General features: G+C 49.4%; 1 protein-coding gene, 1 non-coding gene and 2 pseudogenes across 2 annotated transcripts in view; 2 read left to right on the forward strand and 2 right to left on the reverse strand.

Moving 5' to 3' along the window:
- The window catches only part of LOC115309071, a 54,647-nt gene that overhangs the window by 15,418 nt on the left and 16,865 nt on the right, over nucleotides 1-22,364 (forward strand). The gene's annotated exons all lie outside the window — the stretch shown is intronic.
- On the reverse strand, nucleotides 8,342-10,897 carry LOC121835706 (annotated as a pseudogene).
- On the forward strand, nucleotides 14,293-14,365 carry Trnak-cuu. The gene has a single exon. It is a non-coding gene; the product is annotated as a tRNA-Lys (tRNA).
- LOC121835707 lies at nucleotides 17,653-18,395 on the reverse strand (annotated as a pseudogene).

The following is a 22,364-nucleotide window of genomic DNA, read 5'->3' on the forward strand; positions in this document are numbered from 1 at the left end:
CCCTTGTGATCTATCCCGTGAGACCTGACCAGCCCCTCCATTTTTTCCCTGGGGTTGACAGTGAGCCTCCCGCTCTTGAGCCTCCAAATAGCAATCAGCGAGATCGGCCATGTTGACAAACCTTTTAGGATTTCGCTCCCGTAAGAACAGGGGACAATTTCGGCGAGACCTTTCCAATGAACTGCTCAGTGAGCAAAAGGTCCCGCAACATGTCAAACTCTTTGGGTTTCTTAGACAGATCTAGCCACCGATCAAGAAGGCTGGTCAGTCTTGCCGCAAACTGGGTACCAGTTTCTCCCTTTTCTGGTTTCGCGCCTCTGAACTTCTCCCGAAAGCCCTCCGCCGTCAGACGAAACCTCTCAAGGAGCGCCTTCTTCACCTTGTCGTAGACGACAGTCTTCCGGGGTCAGTTGCGAAAATACGGCGAGTGCTTCTCCGGTTAGACACATGCTAAGAGCGGTAGCCCACTGCTCTTGGGCCCATTGCTGTCCCGTGGCGAGCCTTTTGAAACTGAGAAGGTACGCGTCAAGGTCGTCCTTCGTCTCGTTGAATGACGTCAACCATCGCTGGGGACACTTTCCCAGCGCCCTGCGCGATCAGCGGTACTGCAGCATTCTGTGCCTCCTGTGGCCTTACTTGCGTTTCCTCGAGCTTCATCTTGAGCTCTAACAAACGGTGCTCTGACTCTTCCCAAACTTGAGCCGCCTCCTTAGCTACGTTCCGCTCTTCGGCCCGCGCTTCCCGTTCCCGGACTCGCTCGATGTCTACCCAATCCCTGAGAGCCTGTCCCTTGAGTCCTAGCTCTTTCCCGAGCGCAATTAGTTTGCCTGTATCCATTTTTAGGGTGGACTTTACCCCTCAAAATTAAAAAAAAGCACCTCCGCTAAACGAAAACCCAGACGCTAATTCAATCTCCCATACTAAAAACGATTTTATGATTGGCCTCCCCTCTCTATAAGAGCCTCTCCACTTTGGTCAGCACGTCCTGTTTCGGACGCCAATTTGTCACAGGTTCGCTTGCGTTATAGGTAAATATAATCCCAATTTGGTCCTCAACAAACAAATTATAATTTGAGAGGACCGTGCTGACCGAGCGATAGATCCACGCTCCGGTGGAAGGACTCGTAAAATGAAGAGAGGCGGAGATGTGAGGCGGCTATGAACATTACGCCAGTTTAATAAAACAAAACAGAAGAGAAACGTTAAGGGAAACGCTCTAATGCAGTGCAGACAGCTTACAGAATTCACTCCGACACCACTAGCACTGTGCACAAATAAGTCCACCATTTAGATTCTTTGGAAACAGTAACTTGAAATAATACTACGGCTTAGAAGAGTCCAAACGTAAATTAGGAGAATGAGACGGGAGAGTGCAGTTAAGTCTCAGCTTTTGGTGCTGGAGATGACGTCCCTCTGCGCCAGGGTGGCCAGTTCCGCTTATTATAAGCGGATTAGGGCTTCTTTTTTCACCGAGTGGTGGTAGATTTTTCCAGTCGCTTGTCGCGTTTTTTGGGCTTATTCGCGTTTTTCCCGCCAACATTGTTATTTTATTGCTCGTCATGCTGACTGACAGCGCGTTTGTCGTGAAAAACGCGAAAAACAGCGTGACCGTTTGGTGCCGCGGTTAGGTGGCACAAGGTACCATCCGTCACAAAGCACAAAACAATTACTATCCATTCACAAATGTTTTGGCGCCTTGCCCATCTTACCGGTCGGCAGTCGCGGTCGTCGTTTCTAGTCGCCATTGTATTTGCGCAAAATGGCTTCAAAGTTGTCGAAGTATGGCAAAAGATATTGTAAAGCGTGGGGAAAAAAAACTCAGCTTAAGGACTGGCTGCAACCAGTCACCGGAGACGATAAAAAAGCAGCGTGCAAGTGCGAGATCCGCGCTCATCATGCCGACCTTGTTCAGCACAAGGCAACAGAAAAACACGTGAGGAACTCTCGGCCACTTTCCAGTGCACGTTTGACTACCATGGGCTTCACCAAGTCGTCGCCTCCAAGAACGGTACCAGAACTGGAGCTCAAGCTGGCATGTTTTAGGCAGGCTCAATAGCATGTTACTCAGCGTGCCATGCCACCATACGGCGGATAGTGGCATGGCACGCTGACTTTGTATTTGAGCGAGTTCGCCTTCGTATTTCAGCCAGTCCTCTTTCTCATTTTATTTATTAATAAACTATTTTTAAGAATGTGTACATTTATTAAACTTCCGTTTGTTTTGGGCTTGTTCATGAAGGTCACGCCACTTTTTTTGGGCTTGGTTGGGAACGACTATTTGCTTATTTGCTCCGCCGCATTTGACCACCCTGCTCTGCGCAGCCCGTCTGAGGTGGAGAGGTCCCGGGTGGTCACTTGGCTCACGACACTTTTCTTAAGAAAGCACACCGCCGGGTCCTCCTTCGGTCGACGGCGTGGGGCCGTCCGCAGTGGTCTCGTCGAACACGACCGTTCACCTCTGAGTCCGCTTGCACTCTGAATTTCCGTCATGTTGTTTCGTCACACGCCTCTGGGAACCTTTCCTTTTCCCCGACAAATCAATGCCCCCTTTCCAGCACTCCATATTCCAAACCCCAAGAACACTATAACAGCAAAAACAAACTGTGCCACAACGCAGGAGAAACAAAGTTCGCCTTGTTCTCAGCACCCAAAAGAAGAAAAACAGTTCTCGGGACCAAAATCGTTTAAGGCGAGACACTGGTTCTAAAATGGACTATTTTATTTTTGCAGCTATACTAATGAAAATAACTGTGCATATGTGTTCCTTCTTCCTCACTTCAAATATGAAATCGGTTTCAAAATATCTCAATTAGTTTTCAAGTTATAAAAAATAGTGTTGCCTAATTTGGTTAATTTCTTACGGGTCGTTAAGGCCATTTCGAACAAAAATATTTTTTTTTATTGATGTAGATGCATAGCTAAAGGTCTGCCATGCATTATAAAGCTATTTATATTTTCACAAAATTACATTATAATACAAAAATGTACTAATTATGCTAATTATGACACTAATGAGGTCGCATTATTTATCATAAAATTTTCGTTGTCATTATAAACTGCAAAAAAATAGCTTTACTCCATAGTCCAGTCCTTTCTGAATAAAACGGTATAAAAAGTTTCAAAATGCTACGATAAAAACCTCATGAAAACCCCCGTAAGGCTAAGCACGTTGACAAAAAACATGAAGATGAGAAAATCAAAGTTAAAGTTTTGACATTGAACATAGAAAATTGTGTGAACAATGATAAATAATAATTGCCACCAAGGTGTAGTGTAAGTCTTCATGAACAACTTGACATAAAAGATGATGTAATCCATTTATGGGAACATTAGGAAAAAAAGATGAAAGAAGTAAAGAACGAGTGAAATGTTGATAAAAATCACATTTTCCTGTTTCGACGCTGACTACAAGAAATTATGTGAAAACCCTTATGCAATAATAGTTATCAAGATGTAGTGTAGTGCATTCTGAACAAATAATTTTAAAAATTGCAATAATTTGTTTTTGAGAAGATTGCAAAAATGGTGAAGAATTACTGATATAGGCTAAAAATTGCTTCTAAAGTGATGAGCCGACAACTTTGGACAACGGGAGAGGCGAGCAAGAGTTTCAAGCTCCAAACGTAATTTTGTTTGGCCCTGAAAAGGGCCTTTGTTCCACATGGCACTGGAAAAAGCCATTACAGCTGTCCTGGGCTGTAATCTCGTGATGCTCCTGCCTGGTGTCGCTTGGAGAACCTTTCCTTCACGCTACTGCTGCTCTGGTGCACCGCGTTTGCTTTACGTAAACGGAGACTGTCCTTTTCGATGCTTCGGCGGACAAGGCAGTCACCGGTGGCGTAGCCCAGGCCTGCAGCAATGGACTCGTTGGTCGCTCTCCTTCCCTGGTTGTAGACAGCAACAGCTTCAGCCGCAGCCCTCTTCACGCTGTCCAGGGAGGCATTCGCATTCTTTGAAGTCTGCGTCCAGATCACCGAATGCAGGCTCTCACTGGCATTCTGCGTCTTTCCCTCACTACACCGTGCCAACAGGTCTTCATTGCTGAGCCTTTCAAACACTGGCTCCAGTGCAGCCCGAACACAATCCGGAAGAGGATTCTTGTGCGGCGGCGGAGGCTCACTGTTTGCCAAGGCCCTGTTGTACTTGCACCAGGACTCCGCTCCCTCGGGGCACTTGCTGTGGTCTGGGGCGCCGTCTGTGGAGGTCATGTGCAGGAGTGTGGCTTTCACCGCCCTCTTCATCCCTGGAACGTCATGGCTGTTGCTCCTGAGAGCATAGCCGTAATAGTTAGTGATCTTCTTGATCTTTTCCTGTGTCAGCTTTCCTCTCCCACCAAGTGACTCGCCTTGTGCCTTCTTCTTCTCAACAACGTTGCGCAAGGCAGCTCCCATCCGCTTGTGGACGTGGTTCACGCAGTCCTTCTTTATCTTGATGAAGCCGTAAACCTTCGCTTCAGACAAGGCATGGAATGTCCGGCTGTCCCCATCCGAAAGGACGGTGGTGTAGCGGAGACCATGCTTGGTCAGAGACCTCTGGAACATTGTGAGCGCAGCCTCCACCTCCATACGGCCAGCATTGCAGTCAATGTTCCTCTGGCAGTCGTGGGTTGCGTACCAGTCGCTGTAGCCATCGTCCTCGGGCTCCGGTCCCAAGGCACATCCAAGGCAGAAGTTGGAGTACACAACATGGTCGATGACGAGGCCAGAGTACAACTCCACAATGCAGCCTACACCAATGTGGGAGCTGCGTCCTCGGGTCATCCATGATCCGTCGAAGATGACATCGATGTTGCCAATGGGGTTCATAAAGCCTGTGTAGAGCCCCTTGACGACAGCAACACTGGCGGCTTCACTGTCGGTTGCTGCATTCTCACATGCCCGCACAAGCGTTTTCAGGTGTCCCTGGTACGTCTTGTGGTGCAGGCCCCGATGAGAAATGTTCATGGAGGCACAGAAGTCTGCCAAGGCTGTCACTCCTTTGCCAATGGATTGGATCCCCTTCATGGCCCTCATGTTCACTTCAAAGGGAGTGATCTTTGCTGTTCCAGCAACCCTGGGAGAGGAGAACTGCTTCTTCTGGAAGTCGCAAGTGCTGCAGACGAGCACAAGCTTGACGGCCAAGCCGTACTCCTTGTCCGCGGCCTTGCTGAGCGTGAGAGATCCCACACCGCAGCTTCCACACCTCGCGTGCGCGAAGAGGTCGTTGAGGACTTTCATGTCGACGATGACAAACTGGGTCCCGGCATCGCTTGTTTGGCATGATCCGTTGACTTCAAGCAGATCGAACTTCCGCTGGGTCGCCGACTTCTCCGATAAAACGCGCTTGCTTTGCTCCGATCGCTCGGCGCGCTGCGCTTGCTCGGCCGTAGAGTAGTAGGTAGAGTCGACGCGAGTGGTGCCGGCAAAACTTGAGCCATCCGGACCAGAGCTTGAGGCCGCAGCATCGTCAACGGGAAGGCTAGCCGATGGTCCCGGCAGATCCAATGCGTTCGGCAGTGGCGCAGATCGTAGCGGCGCACTTGCAGGTGATGTCTTCCGCTTGTTCCACGCACGTCGCGTCTTCCTCCCGAACGTCCGCCGCGTACTCTCTTTCAATCGAGAGTCCCCCGGCATCTCGATCGCTCGAAATAAAACTCCCGCAACTTCGTAGCGAGAAACCAACGATGTCCGACGCGAACGCGCGAACGTAAACAATTTCGAAACAACGTGCACTCAGCCGCGGAACGAACAAAGCGACAGGCCAAAACGAAGCAGACGACGCTTCTCCACCAGTGCTGTTAAGTTTTTTTGGGCGAAGTCGCCAGGACGCGACCTAAAAGTCGCCAGTTTAGCGAAAAGTCGCTGAGTGGTGATGATGATGATGACCTTTTTCGGATTTTTTTTTTACAAAACGTAAAGTTTTCTTTTTCTTTTTTTTTTTTTTTTCTTGTGACGAGACAAGTGAATAGTTGGAGTCGGCCGTCCCATTCCCAAGGACTCGCCAACACGTTGGCGAGAAGATCCTGGTCCATGAACAAAACAGCGGAAGCCTGTTCTGCTTCATCCTTATCGAACAAAACCCTCGCTTTAACCCGCGTTAAAGCGAGGGAATTGCTTCGGGGTCGGAGAACGTCACCTCACCCACAACCGGATGAATAAAAATTAACAAAAATGAGTGACATCCAGAGCTGTCCCCTGGAAGCCACCGGAGAGCTATCCGACTGACATATTTTCCCCCCGTTCACGTAGCTTTAGTAACAATTTACATAACTAGAAAAAAAAAAAGTCCCCAAAAAAGTCGCTAAGACTCCAAAAACACAAAATTGTCGTTAGGACGACTGAAAACACTCTAAATTTAGCGACTTTCTCGCTAAGTTCACACCACTGTTCTCCACGCTCTCCTTGCGCTGCTGGAGGCGCGCGCGCGCCGAGAGGAGGAAAGGAGCAAAAGTGGAAAGGGGCGCGTCTTGGCCTATGACAGGCGCGCGCGGCACGACGTACCCGTGACGTACGCGCGCGGGCCAATGAGCAATCGTTATTCCGGTCGTGAAAACCCGCGGAATGCGGACGCTCTCCAAGGTTGTCGCGATAATGAGTGGGATGAGGACGTAGGGAAGAGAACCAGCTCCCCAACAAGACCAAGATGGCCGCGATCCGACGATCGGTCGTGAAGCGACGCGGGCGCGCAGTTTGACTATTTTTTTGCGTTGGATTCGCGATTTGAGCGTCGCGGAGGCATCGTATTTATCGTTTTTTTTATACTTAGACGTCGAATAGGACATTGAAACTTCGCAGGCAGGTACTTCAGACTATATTCTATCCAAACATGTGATTTTTGAAAAACCCCAAAGTTCGCGATTTTTTACCATTTTAAGACCCGCGTCTCGCCTTAAGGCCTCTGAGAACTATGCGCATAAATCTGTCAACAGGCGTCGGGTCGTAACTCGAGGTCTGCGCCAGCGGCGCCTGTTCAGCAAAACACAAAACATAACCCTGGGCCGAACACACACATGGAGACCATTGCCGCCCACGTGGGTTGACCGGGACCCCCACCACGTAACTCGACACCACTCCAAACACCGCTGCTCGGGCATCAACGGGGCGGGTGCCACGGAAGGGGGTTGTTAAGGGGAGTCGAACATTCGTCCGCAATTCACAAACGCTCTAGCCGTCTTTCTGTGACAGTCAGTGTGAGCTATTCATTCACAGGCAGGGACCGACACCTGTAAGCATGTTGGGGAAAAGCCAAAGCACCCTCTTTTAAGTTTGAGGTACTTCGCAACTTCTGCAAGCACCGAGGAACATATACACCAAGTGAAATCTTGAAGAATGCATGTTGGCTGTTGACAACAAAGCATATAACAAACTACATATGTTAGCTGGGTGTAACAAGAGCACATGAGGCTCCTCGCAGGCAACTGTTGAGAGAAGAGTTATAAACTGACCAGCAAAGTGCCCCGCCAATGGTTCAGCATATGCGTGGTTAAAGGTGTTGATGCCAGCTTCTGTCCCCTTTAGCAAACCCACTTTTCTAGCCGGGCATCGCTGCATAAAGTACCTTCATCCATACACTTCCAGAAATACCACAAAAAAAGTCTAATGCAATAACACATCTTCATGGGACACTCATGCGTGTGAAACTTGCTAAAAAGAACATCAAACATGATGTTGGAGTCACTACTTGTCCTCACGAGGCACCCGCACATGTGTGAAACTTGCTAAAAAGAACATGAAACATAAAGTCCAAAATGCTGCGTAGGATCCACATATCTGAATCCTGCAAAAAGGACAGTGGAAACACTACAGAAACGCAAAGTCCGAGCAAGCTCCGGCAGTAAACACACCTCACCTACAGGCACACACACACAAGTTCGAGCAGCCTCCAGCATTAAACACTTCACCATACAGGCACACACACGCATGGAGTCGAAGCAGGCTTCGGCAGAACACGCACTTCACCGTACAGGCACACACACGGAGTCCGAGCAGGCTCCAGCAGGAAACGCACTTCACCGTACAGGCACACACACGGAGTCCGAGCAGGCTCCAGCAGGAAACGCACCTCACCGTACAGGCGCACACACGGAGTTCCAGCAGCAAACACACCTGACCGTACAGGCACACACACGGAGTCCGAGCAGGCTCCAGCAGGAAACACACCTCACCGTATATGCACACCTAGCAGTCCGAGCAGGCTCCAGCAGGAAACGCACCTCACCGTACAGGCGCACACACGGAGTCCGAGCAGGCTCCAGCTGGAAACACACCTCACCGTACAGGCACACACAGAGTCCGAGCAGGCTCCAACGGGAAACACACCTCACTGTACAGGCGCACACACGGAGTCCGAGCAGGCTGCAGCAGGAAACGCACCTCACCTACAGGCACAAACGCATGAAGTCTGACAGGCTCTGGCAGAACATCCACAGCACTGAGCACGCATGACACTCGCAAAGAATTATATAAGACCATCATCGGTGGCGACCAGAACGACGGCAGATCCGGTGAAGCCAGCAACGTACACGATGCACTTGACTTGTGCTAACTCCAAGCACAAGCCGGTTTCGCATGGCCTTACCCTCAATGTAGAGGCACCTTGACTGCAGGATTCTTCGCTCTTGTGCTGCGTCACTGCTCTATTCTCTCCCACTGTCGTCGTTAGAGCTGCTGCAGGACTCAGAGTCCGACGACAATCCTGGATCCGATTCTCCTGCGCTGAAGCACATGTTGTGGAGCGCTGCACAGGCTTCCACGATCGTGCCGGCTATCCTTGGGTGGTGGTAAAGAACCTGGTGTTTTTGCATGCATCGAAACCGACTCTTCAGCAGCCCAATAAATCGCTCCACCATCGACCTCATGGAGGCGTGGGCAGCGTTGTAACGCCTGGCAAGTGTGGAGACTGCTGGCCGGCAAGGCACAGGAGTCATGAGCCATGGCTTCAATGGTTACTCACTGTCTACTGCATAAAAAATTGCAAGTCTACTCTCGGATATGTGAACCACATACTGCGTTTTAAACAAATTTTATTGATCCCGTTTGACCCTCTATTTGTTACACACGACAAGCAGTTTCAACAAGCAGGTGGTATGCGTTCGGCGTTTGCCCTTTATCTTCCGAACCATACACTTGCTAGGAGTTTGTTCAAATAGTACTGATATTGAGTCCTACATGTTGAAACCGCCACTACATCACTTTGCGTGCCAGAGATGCCGCAGGCTTGTCAACCAATATCTGGTGTTTGCCGTCTCAACGGGTATTTCAGATGATACCGACTACGGTGAGGATGACACACGTTGGAAATGAGTTTTTGCACAACATCGTGGAAGCTCTGGCAATGAGGACTGCGAGGCTTTCTTCAAGAGTAATTCTCATGTCTGCTACCTGCGAGAGCCTCACCTTGACGAGATTGAAATGTAACACAATGGTACACTTGAAGGAGCTTGTTTGCAGCTGGTGGCTGGACACGGGGCACCTATGAACCCCACTTCTGTACTTTCTTTCTCTTCCGGTGCCTACTGTAATTCAGTAATTAACTGACAACAGTTCGGTTTGTTCCTTGATTTCAACAGTTTCAACCCTACTGCGCTAAAAACAAACCGTTACATTGCTAAACTCTGCTCCAGGGCATCAAGCAAGGACATGAAAGTGAGCCTTTGCATGATGCCTTGCTTTAGGCCAGTCTTCCAAACATTGGTGTCTAGTTATACAGCAATGTGCTCGTGTGAAAATAAAAAAAAACGTCTGGGTACTCTGCATTTTGTTTTTATGTGAGCCGATAATCGACTGCCACTTAGGTGCTCTCACAGAGCAGGTACTCCACATGCCTGATGAGCCTGCCAGCGATGCACTGCTGACGCACCCATGACTGCCTCCACACAAGGGCGTCGTGTGAGCAGCCGGGCATCGAGGGGTCGACTGCCAGAATTCGCATATTGGCGTCGCACACCTGCAACAAATAAGAGCGCTACAATAAGAGAGACAAACAGATGATCACAGCTTTTGTACATCTGTTACATTCCTTTCATTTTGAAAAAGACAAGTCAGCACCTCTCACGCAAGCCCCAACTGTGAGAAAGAAAATCGCAAGCATCTGTCGATAGTATTGTGTAATATGCTTCTACCGGTGCCCTCGGTGTGCATCAACAGGTATAAATAGCAGCACGTCTCCCAGTACTCTTACCATGCCCATGGAGCAGTGCAACAATTGCTACTTGGACCACCCACTAGACTTCATGCATATGATGCGGAAATAATGATTTTGGATTACAACAACAAACATCTCCACGTGCTGCAAACTCGGTAGGAGCCAAAAATGGAAACTTACCGCCATGACGTTCAGCGCATATTGGAGCTTCCAACACCAATACAATACCTTGGTGACGGTTCGGCCGAACCGTGATAGACCCTTGATGGCCACAAACATCCTGTCCACGCACCCTCGTCACAGGAAGGCTTGTGTGGCCGCACATTCTTCGACGGTCCCAGCGAAAACGACCCACGCGGGGCCTAGGCAACGAACGATGGCCATGGCCGCAGCACGGACATAGAGGTTTTCGGTCGCTCCCCACCATCGCGAAAAACCGCCATGCCATGAGAACTTGCTGCTCAACAGTGACGAGGTGAGGTGAGGACAATGTTTATTTTAACCTTTGACAAACGCCAGTCCCCAAAGCAGGGGCCATACCACTCAGATACCACACAAAAGACAATCCTCAGGCATATTTGAGCTCAAGCCACTGCGAAATCCGTGCCCTGAATGCCGTGGGGCATCAAGCTCAAAGAGAACTTGGCACGACGACAGTCGGTGCACGGCTCTACCGTCTCAAGCCCAAATCGCCACGTAGGTCATCGCACAGCCACCTTACCACGTCTTTCAAGAGGCGATAGTGTTGTTGAAAATCAACGTCGTCCATGTCAAATGCATTGGCGGGAACAGCGAAACACAAACAAAAACGCTGCAATTTTGGACACTTTTTTTTATCTCGTGCCCAACTTGCATAGGTTGGAGCCAACAAGCTTTTCCCATCCGCAGTGGCTTCTGCCACCTCACAATGATGTCACTGCATTTCGACTCCAGTTTCGGAAAAGCCACTGTCCGACTGCCTCAAACTCTTCGTTGTGACGTCATGGCCTAGGGAGTGAAGGCGCGTGTCGTCACGCACGGCGCCAATCAATCGTGGCGGGCGGCGACACCTGAGTGCTTCATATGGAAGAGCCTGCTTCTGGCCGAGGGCCTAATTTTAGCGCTGCCTAATGAGGGACGTTCTCACTAGGTGGCACAAAAACTCAATCCTCCTACCGGGAGTCTCTTCTACCTCCAATACCACATACTCTGCGTGGTATTGTAGGTAGAAGAGACTTCAATGTCCCCATGGCTGCGATTATCGCTGCAGTGTTGCCATGCTGAGAGCTGTTTAGGAACCCTGTTTTGGGGACTTTTTGAAGCGAGGACAGTGCTGCTTGGGTGCTGTTGTCTGGTCATTGCCTCCGTTTAGTTGTCAAACTGTTGAAAAAAATGCTTCGACGTCATCGCTGGAATACCGTGCAGTGAAAACGAAGCAAAGTGCAGTGTCTGAATAGATGTCGAGTGCACTCTACAGTGGACACTGAGGTGATACATAGTGCCTCATTCGTTTCCTTCGAATAGAAAGTGGTTTTGGTCGGAGTGTTTTCCTGTCAGACTTGAAAGTAGCCTAGGAAGTCATTCTCCAGACAAGACAGCCTGTGTGCAAAAATAAACTTTTCTATATTATTTCCCTAATAAAGTATTGCACAAGGAAAATATCACATGCCCTAATGTAATGATGCAAACTTACAAAGACTTGAATCAATGAAAGTACCTTTCATCGTTGGCATTGTAGAATGGCATCCTCATCGGATTCCTGGAGAAGACTAGGAAGGTCGTACTTCTGATGTTGTTCAAGACAAACCACTTTTAGACCTTCTCCATAAACTCCACAGTAGGGAGGTAGACCTCAAAGCCTGGAATATCGTATTGCTTTCCATACCACTGCAGGTACCTCAGTACAGGTTACCTGCATAAAGACGCCTACATATATGGGCACTCAATTATCTGTTCGTTCTCCACAATAATTAAAGAGAATTAAGACTACCTGAGGGGGGGATGTCAAGTGCCATTTTTATATTCATTTTTTAAAGTTTGTTTGGAAGGCATGCTTCCTCAATAAGCTTCACACCAACATGAAAGCACCTGGTGTAAATGAAAATTTAAGCATTGGTTGATCAGATCTGCTGGATACTTAAGATATAGTACATTTACCTTGTTTCTCAGTTTTTCCTGCAACTCGAGCAACCACCTCACATACTTTGGGCTGATGATGTTGCGATTGTTGCGGTACCTGTTGCTGGCTTGCAGCTGCGAGTGCACATTTTTAAAAATGTGGCACGGGGTCAAATGCTAAAAAAAGTTGGCGATTTTTATCATGTGGGTGGCTGCAAAACCATTTTGAATTGTAAAGAATGCAAATGTGACAAAGAAGGTGCTGCAATCTAGAAATGTTTTAATTAATATATCTCACCTCACAACAGGCCGAGTAGTTCCACCACTAAGTAGCGAAAAGCATTTGGAATTGAAAACATGATTGTCGCCGATGAGGCTTGTAACTGCAAATCCTGCCTTTTCGATCGACTTGATGACCTTCATGGCAAGATCATGCAGCTGCTCACAAGGGAGTCCTTTTGTAAAGAAGTGACCTACAGCCAATCTGTATGTGGATGAAAACAGCAAGACCACTTAAGAAATATATTCTAACACATTTTCAAAGGTCGAAATGCTTCCCCAAAATTGTAGCCAATTACCCGTAGTGCACGGATAAACCAACAAAAACGAAGCACAAAAAATGTGTTGGCATGCAAGTTCTGGCTTCAAGGGCATCTCGTCCATCACGAGGAATCCATATCCGGACTAAGCGAACAAAAAGGTGTGAGAAAATATATTTATAGTGAATCCTACAACAGTGGTAATTAACGTTTGCTCACCTGGTCGGAGTGAAGCGCAGCCTCCTTGTGCAGCCGTTTTTTGATTAGACGACACCACGTCTCTCGACATGCTCCAACTTAACGCTTAAGCATTGACTCGCTGGGAAGTCGGTGCACTAGAGGAGCGGACCATTTGATAGGTGCAATTAGACTTGGCATGCCACTGTATGCATAGAGCAAAGTGTTTCTTCACTCCTGTGACGTTCGACTTCCGCCGTTCGCCGCAGGTGATCAACCAGACGACTCGTTCCTTGGGGTCAATGAGGGTTTATTACCATGCTCTTCAGGGATCCAGATCCGGCCAACACTCAGGGCAGCAACTGCCTTTGGCCGCACGGGCCATCCCTTTTTAGTCTGTGGGCACCGGGAGCCGGCCCCCCGCTAGTCGCCGGTTGGCCGCCGTGTGGCAAACCGAGCGCCCCACACCTCCCCCCTCTTAGAGGTCGAGGTCTAAGATGGCCTCTTCGTGGGTCGGGCCGCGGAGCAGATCCAGGCGGACTTGGCGGAGCTCCCGGATGGCCTCTGCGACCTCCAACGGGCGGGGGGCTGCCGGAGGTGCAGCAGGAGGTGGCGCGGCTCGGTGAGCCCAGTCCGCGGCGACGCGGGCTTGGTGCAAGGCGCCCGCCAGGTGGGAGGGGCGGTGGAGTTCCGGCACTCCGCAGACGGGGCACAGCAGGCGGCGCTCCACCTCGTTGTATACGGCCGCGGGCTCGTGCGGGTGCTGGTCCTCCAAAGTGTTGCCGCGGAAGGGCTCGGGGATGGTCTCCGGGGTCACACCGCGCTCGGGCTGGGGCTATTCCCTCCAGCGTAGCACTGAGGCCCAGCCCACCAGACGGTTCTCCACAAGCACGGTCCAGGTCATGACGGAGGCATGCTCGCGGCGCGACGGGAAGCGTGCCGCCAAGCGCCTGAAATGATAGGCATGGCGGGCCCGCTCTTGCTGGAAGTGGCGATCCTGCGGACGGAATACAGAATGGGCACACATAGAAAAAAGACGAATTAACGGGTCTGGTTGTGATACGTCGAACAAGTTCAGAGGCACTTGCGAAAAAAACAATTCCTTTGTGAAAACAAAGGGCAGACCCGCGGGAAGGAGATGGATCCTCTCCCCCCTCTCCGCGAAGAGACGCAGCCAGCCAAAAAAGGATATGAATAGAACAGGTGTTGAGTCACCGAGGGCGCAGGTTGTACGCCTGGGTGTAGTTCCGTGCTCCAAGGGCTGGCTGGGAGCTGGGATGTCCGGGACCTGCGAGATAACTGCTGGCTTGAAGTAGCATTTTAGTTCAGACACATGAATTGGGCCGTACTGCTGTGTACCCGGCTAGCTCAGTCGGTAGGGCACGAGACTCTTAATCTCGGGGTCGTGGGTTCGAGCCCCACGTTAGGCACCAGATGTGGCATTCGACCTCCGCCATCCGCTGCAGGTAATCAACCAGACGACTCATTCCTTGGGGTCAATGAGGGTTTATTACCATGCTCTTCAGGGATCCAGATCCAGCCAACACCCAGGGCAGCAACTGCCTTCGGCCGCACGGGCCATCTCTTTTTAGCTTGTGGGCACCAAGCGCCGCCCCCCCCCCCCCCCCCCCCCCCCCCGCTAGTCGCCGGTTGGCCGCCGTGTGGCGGGCCGAGCGCCCCACACTCCAAACATACAAACATGCTTTGGTGACTTGAGCACTCCCGATTGCTCATCGAGGAACATAGCTTTCCCATCATCTTTGAGAAGGTCCTGCAAAGATTGTTCAATATTAAAAATTTGAAAGCTCACAGATACGGGCTTTGTAACATACCAACAGTGTAGAGATGTTCTTCGTCTTCAGGGTGTCCTTAGCTTTTGATAGTTCTCTTGAGAGGGCTTTGACTTCTTTTCACAGTTTTTCTTTTGCCGTTTGCAGTTTTTGGCATTTTCTTTTGGGCGTCTTCAGCTGTGTTCCCATGGGCCACAATTTGACTGCATTCAGGGTTGTCTGGGAGCTGATGGACCAGTTTGGTGGTTCCTGGATTGCTTGTGGATCTGCATGATTTGCTTCAATGGAGAGCCCCACAGTTGAGAATCTCCCCAAGGCACTTGATGCCATAGAAAGCGATGCAGAGTCTCGTTGTGGTACTGAGTGGTTCCAGCTGGTCAGGAGAGGCGTCCCCCCTGAAATGAATTTGATTACGTAAAAATAATACAAAATTAAAATGTATCGCAAGGAGTAGAGGTTGTTTATAAAGTACACTTACTCGTGACCTGGGGGCCATCACTTGACGTGACGTGACTATCGCATGACGGTTCATGAGGGCACGTCAAGCTGTTTTTTTCCTTTGTTTCAAGGTATGCTGGATAGCCTGGAGAAATGGATGGTTCTGCCTTTTGCTTGAGGCACCGAATCTTTAGGCCTACTACACACAACCGACCGATCGTTGGCAAAAACACGGGTGATTTCCCGTGCCTGGAACAGTACGTTTTCATGTGAAGCTACAGTTAGCACAGAAAATCCATTCAATCACTACAACTGCATGCCTTTATACGCCGTAAAATTACCTTTTCGTGAAATGACTTTTGCCCATTTGTTTTTACATTGGTGACTAGGAATTCATGGAGCGATATCTCTGCGGCCGCCCTTTTGGATGCCTTGCAGAGGGGTGTACACGGCAGTATGCCATTTTGTCCTTAGTGTCCTAACTACCTCATTGATGTTCCAACACTCCGTTGAAGTAATCACTAACGCCTTTTCTAATTATCACGAGCAAATGTGAGACTGACATGCCACTAAAAACCGGCGACGCGTCCCTCTGCTGTGTCGTCTGCTTTCTGCGCCTGCGCGCAGCCAACACCACCTGGTAGAGCACGGAAAAGGCGAACATAATACTGAGTTCCAGGCCCCACCACGAGGCGCCGCTGAAACTCTGCCTCCGGGAGATGCGTACTGGAGGGTCTCTAGATGGAGTGGTCATAAGTATAGAGTAGGTTGTGACACTTGGTGCTTTGATTTCGCAGCCTGGAGGCGCCGAGCGCTCCTCTGGCAGCTGGTGGAGTCTTCAGAAGGGTGCGATAAAAACACGAGCGCATGAAACGAAAGTATAACTTATGTCAAGGTAAAGCATTGCCGCTCAAATGCAACTGCATATTTTCTCGAATGTTACCAGAGTGTGGATAACGAAACATTATGACGTCTTCCATTCAGCTCAAAGGGTTAGAAAAATGTGCTCAGCCCAGCGGCATTGCCATTTAATTTGCCTTTTTGTACCTCACGGAGAAGTTGTGTACTGCTCGGGAGTAATACTCCACCGGAGCACTGTTTTCTGGCTACATTTCAAAAGTGAACCTCGTCTGATACAAGTAGCACAACAACTTCTGTGCAGCCCATACTGAACATGCGCACTCTTTTTCGGAGGCACTGTAGGCCTCCTCTCTCACAGTCAATTTCCGACTGGCTTACAGAATCGGGCGTTTTTCGTGGTAGTCTTCTACCCGACTCAGTATGCCACCCCATTCCTTTGCCTCCAGCATCACAATGTACCATAAACTCTTTGGTGTAATCCAGAGCGCGTAACACGGGTAGAGAAATGGCACTTTTTTCAAGCTCTAAAACACATCTTTGGCCGCGTCCCAAATTATGTTTGGGACGCGCTATACCGAATAATTCGGTATAGCGCTGGTAATATCCAACGAGCAGAAAGTCCGTGATCGGACCGATTTTAAGCTCGGTGGATCACCTCGTCTCCTGTACATCGTCCGACGTAACGCTTAGGCGTTGACTTTTACTTAAGCAACTTAAACGTTGAGGGTCTAAATGCGTCTCCGGCCAGTGCGCTCGGCCGCTGGCACATTGAAAATAATTTATTCCTGAGTAAATATGTTACAGGTGAGAAGAAAAAAATAATTTATTCCTGAGTAAATATGTTACAGGTGAGAAGAAAAATTTCTGAAAGCATTCTTTATAAATTGTAGAAGATAAAAATATTTAAAAAAAATGCATATTTTTCCTAAAAATTGCGATTTTTGGGTTTTCATTTGTTGTTTCTGCATTACTTCGTAGATCTCTGAGGAAGTCATCGAGACGATTTCCACAGTTCAATCCGGGTCGTTCGCGGATTCACCTTCTAACGCGGTGGATGGTGTTCATGTGGAAAGCAAAAGCCTGCACGAGAAAGGCGAAAAGATGCATTTGTGACTGCATCGCTCAGGTGCTGCCACGCCCACTGATGCACAAATCGAGGGGTGCGGTGCACAGTGCTCCAGAATCCTAACTTCAGGGGAAAAGGTCTGCCATTTTCTCATGGTGTCTGGCTGCTGCAAGCGACGGAGCATGGAGGCAGGCCTTCGGGGTCCCACACATGGTCACCAACTGCCTTCGATTTCACAAATGTAATTATATCATCAGAGCAGTTTCATGGACTTCAACAATCCACATATTTACCGATGGAAAGATATTCGCATTTCTTTCGAAGCTTTCTTTTTGCATAGCGCGCAGTTGTACGGCCTCGCGTCAACGCAAAACTAAACCAGATAACCGGCTTCGCAGGTGGGGCTAGAAAAAATTTCTAGCCCCACCTTGATTAGAGTATTGAAGTTACATAAAAGAGTGGAAAAACATAGCCAGAGGATTTTAACAAAAACAGGGTTATTCTGAGATGTTCAACAAAGCAAATTTTGTCAGTCAAGTTCAATGTTATGCACCATGCTTAGCTACTTGGCACTGATCATTGGCATACGGAAGTTGCTTAGGAAGCAACAAACCTGAAACACCTGCTCAGCAATGTCTATTGTTGTGATAGGAAATGGTCGGTCGAGAATGTGAAATTGCTTCACCCTCCCGATCACGTGCTTCACGGCTACCCGGGCGCTTGCCACCTGCCGGTGTGTGTCAGACATCTGAGGCTTGTGTGGCTGCCGGATAGCGAAATGTGCACTTGCACTTTGGGTGGCAGGTCATTAAATTTAAAACCCTTGTTCACCAGGATGGCATCCCCGGGCTTCAACTGCCCATGAGCCCACTCTCCTCGAGGATCGTCCGGTCTGAGACAGACCCACCCCACAGCCCCGAGATGTGGCAAATGTACCCGTTGGGCGTACAGCCAACAATAGCCTTGTACGTGTTGTAATGCTTGTACGGTGAAAAGGTCTGCCTCTGAGCAAGCAAAGACGATGGCTTCTGAGTACGCACCTCGGCTCCATCAAGGACGATTCTCGTGTTGGGGAATTTGTGAAAAGAATCGGGGAGTTTTTCCCGAGTCTTCAGAACAGTTCGAAAATAGGTCAGTGCCTTTAACTCTTGATGAAGAAAGTTAATCCATGTCGTAAACACCTTACTAACATGCCCTTCAGTGATGCTGAAATTGCGGGAAAGTTCCCTGCCTGCCATCCCTGTCCTCAGCCGCACGAGGACCATGAAAGACTCGTCCCTCAGGTCGAGTTTCCCTGTGAGGTGCTAGATCTCACTGTCTGTCTTGGCGTCCCCATGCCAGCGAGTCATTCTGGCTGCCCGAGGTTCAGAAAACTTGTATAGTTTGTGGAAGACAGAAAATTCGGGAAGCCCAGTGTAATACATGCAGCTTTTAGGATCCTCTCGGATGGTCTCAACTTTCAGCTGTGTTGCCTGCAGAACTTCAACGGTCTCTTGGAGGCGTTCATTCTCGGACTAAAGATGCAGCATCATCTGCCGTATTGCCGCCGGTTTCAGGTCTCGCAGCCTGAGTGCCTGGGAACTGACACCCGCTGTGGTCAGGGCCATTGCAGCGTCCTGCTCCATTTCTGTGAAGGAATCGCACATATGTAAGTGAAGATCATGAAAGCTGAAGTTGCCCAGTTACTTCTTGCAGATACAGCAACAGGTAGATACTTTAGGACCATGTTACCTGTAAAAAGAACTAGCCGTCTGAGAACCAATAAAAACATTTGTGTAAGGCACGTCAAAATATTAGGCACAGGAAAAACCAGCCCTCTGCATTAAGTCCTTACTTTGAACCCTTTTTCTTCACTTTACACCCATAGAAATGCATTGTGAAAAGACCTAAGCATGCACTGATATCACTACACCGCCATGTCGTTCCCAACAAAGCCAACGTTTGAAGCGAGCAAAATCGGACGCCATTTCCCCGGGCGTCGCCTGCTAAAATCAATGCTTGCTGAAGATGGATGAGGGACACAGCAGCTGTGGGTAGTCGGAGCAAGTGAGGCTCACGAACAGGCCACGCTATGCACCACCACCCCTTGCTTCCCTCAAGGAGTTGTAATCTAATCTGAGGCTCGAGCTTGTGCCCAGCTTCGTCGAAACCGCCAAAGGTTTGGAGCCAAGCTGCTGTATCAAGGGAAGACTGAAACAGGACCTTAATAATAGAATTCTCTATGAAGACTTCATGATTCCTGTCGATCGTTCTACACCCATCGGCATCATCTGTCATGGTGTATGCATAAACTCTGACAGTGCAATACTCCAACATGCATAACAGAACTGCCCTGTTGCTTACATGAAGGGCACAAATGCACGAGAAAGGCGAAAAGATGCATTTGTGACTGCATCGCTCAGGTGCTGCCACGCCCACTGATGCACAAAACGAGGGGTGCGGTGCACAGTGCTCCAGAATCCTAACTTTAGGGGAAAAGGTCTGCCATTTTCTCATGCTGTCTGGCTGCTGCAAGCGACGGAGCATGGAGCCAGGCCTTCGGGGTCCCACACATGGTCACCAACTGCCCTCGATTTCACTGAGTCACACATGCCACATTCTTAGTTACACAGTTGCTGAACCCGTTTACATAGAGAGTATGCTGTAATAAAAGGCCAAGTACAGACAATTCACACCTTCGGGGGGGGTTGCTGTGAACATGAGGGCTCACTGAAAATCTCATCAGGTCCCCTGGAGGGTGGACGGGGGGGTGCACACTTTTGGCTGCCGCCATCAGGGAGTCAGCAGGAGGAAGCCCTCCTTGTGTCAGCAAGGCAGCCGCTGCTGTTGAGGGCTGGCCCGCCAGCTGCGAGGCTCCCAGCTGCGGGCTGGTGGAGACTGCAGTGTCCGTCGGAGCTGGTTTGTTGTTCAAAGATAACATCTATCTTAGTGACAAAACAAACAAGGCATGCATACTGTTACGGCAAATCAGCTGCATCCTCTGGAGAGACGTTTTTCCCATTCTTAGATTTTGTGTCTGGTACAGGAGACTTCAAGCCATGCACAGGGTCTCAGCAGTTACTTTGGGTACGAGACGCTTTTGGACTGCTTTTTAAAGACATTTAGAAAAGCTTGCGCTGCGACTTGCGGCTTTTAGCTGTCGAAAAACTGCAAGTCACAGTTTCTATTGTAAATGTCACGGAAAGCAGAAATGTTTTCTGCTTTCCGTGTAGAACACAATAAACTGACAGCAAAAAACATTTTTCACAGAAATACAACCGCCTTTCGTGCTTCCCACTCTATTGGTCCGCTAATCATTACACATCAAAGAGATAAAACAAGTAAAACAGCTAGCTTCAACGCACAAACACGACACTGCCGAGAAATAGCAAGAGTACAAGAACTAGTGCAAGCTTCAACTATCGTCACTTAGTACCTTCGGTGGATGCGCGATTTTTCCGTTACATGTAGCGAGCGAGAGGCGACGGCTGTTTTTTGGCATGCTCAAACACGGTCGGAACGAAGTCGGGGTAGTGCTTGTCCAGCGATGGTTTTCCTGTTTAACGAAGCAGCCATGTAACGATCACGCAACTTTCTATTGTCTTCCATTTGCACTTCTGAGGTGTGATTAAAACGACTTACCGGTGACGAAGTGAGCGCCGGATAAACGGGATTGCTCACTTGGCTCCCAAGGCTTTTTTGGGTCTGTCCAGCGGGCCCTCTTCGCCGCGCGAGCCCACGCCGCTCTACGATCAGGGTCGTACTTCGCCGACAGGAAACGGAAAAAACTTTTCCCCTCCCCTGGTCTGTGCCAATTTCAACACCCAAAGGCCACACAATTTGTTGGCATCGTACAACCCCACCACGAGGTGGTCGGATCTGCCTGAGCCTGGACATGTGGATGTTTTAACTCCCCTGCACCAAGGCCGTCCGCACTGCTTGAGCAGGCTGCCGGAACGGTTTAGAGACTATAATAAACTGATATGACACCAGCCCCACACTGAAGGAACTTTTATATTAATTCTGACAAGTGCAGGATGTATGATGTGTGTGTGAACAGGCTGTCTAGTGACCGGGAAAACATAAACTGAGTACGGCTCGAGGAACCTTTCGTGTCGGACGTGTCTTTCTTCCGGAGTTCTTCCTGCCCCCGGGCTCCACCGGTCACCACCTCATCAGCATGTGAAACCCTCGTCATTTCCACTGGCCCGCTTGCGCTCTGCTCCTCTTACTTTTATATGTTCCCATTTTTTATAATTGCAACATTTTTGCCGACGAGTAATTGCTAGACCGTCCACTCATACTCCATGATGCGTTCCACAATGTTTTCATTGAGGTCCGCCCACGTCTCCAGGCCGCTGACCCTTGCTGCTGACTGCTCTTCTGCAGTTCAGCCTGTTTTATGGCGGTAGAAGCAAGCCTCCACTCAGCTCGGTGATGGGAATCGTTTCCTCCAGTGTTACGTCAGAGCAGCTGTCGATGTTGATCCAATGATAATATTGTTAGGGAGAAGACGACAAAGCGAAGGCTCAAGGGCGAAGCAGCAGAGATACACAATGACACTTTAAACCACGCTTCTACAAATTGCTGAAGGAAAAAGAAACATGACAGCACAGGCTGTGATGTTTTGTCTCATTTTGCCGTCCCTGTGGCTTCTGAACTTTGAGAGGGACTTTTTCTTTCCTGTGGGGCTTTGTAGAAGATTCTTTGGTTGCCTTCCCTAGAGTCTCGGGTCTTTGAGAGGGACCCCTTAACTCCATTGGGGAACATTGCTGGAAGTCTTTTGTTATCCGATACTCTATAGAGTGGTCGTTCTCTGAGGATGATAAGCTCCACCAAAGTGCGGGGTCTAGTGGCTGCCCAAAGAACTGGATCCCAGGCACCCGCCTGGCTTGTCAGGGTGGGATGTCTCATGCAACACTGTCCTAACAGGAATTTGTAGGGTCCCAATCGGTGGAGGGCCCTCAAAAGGGCTGTTTGCCTCGCCCCTCCATGCTGAATTTCGGAGGGGGCTAATGCTAAGAGATGGACTTAGGTCTCTTTGACTTTCGTCGCCACCACCAGTGACACAGGCCAGACAGTTGTTCAATTCACAGAAGAGGGTTTGTTACCACCACCTTGAATGGTCGCCTCGCTCTGCGGACCGCCATGCTCTGCCCCTGTCCCGTCAACTGCATTGCGACTAGACGGTGACTAGGTGATGAAAGCTTGGCATCAAAAGTGTTCCACTTTCAAGTGTTTTCTGTGGATATGTGAGTGGTTCACGTGAATCTGATGAATTATCCCTCTAGCAAC

The sequence above is a fragment of the Ixodes scapularis genome, unplaced genomic scaffold (assembly GCF_016920785.2).
Source record: "Ixodes scapularis isolate PalLabHiFi unplaced genomic scaffold, ASM1692078v2 PGA_scaffold1__304_contigs__length_218370807, whole genome shotgun sequence".
Taxonomy (NCBI): domain Eukaryota; kingdom Metazoa; phylum Arthropoda; class Arachnida; order Ixodida; family Ixodidae; genus Ixodes; species Ixodes scapularis.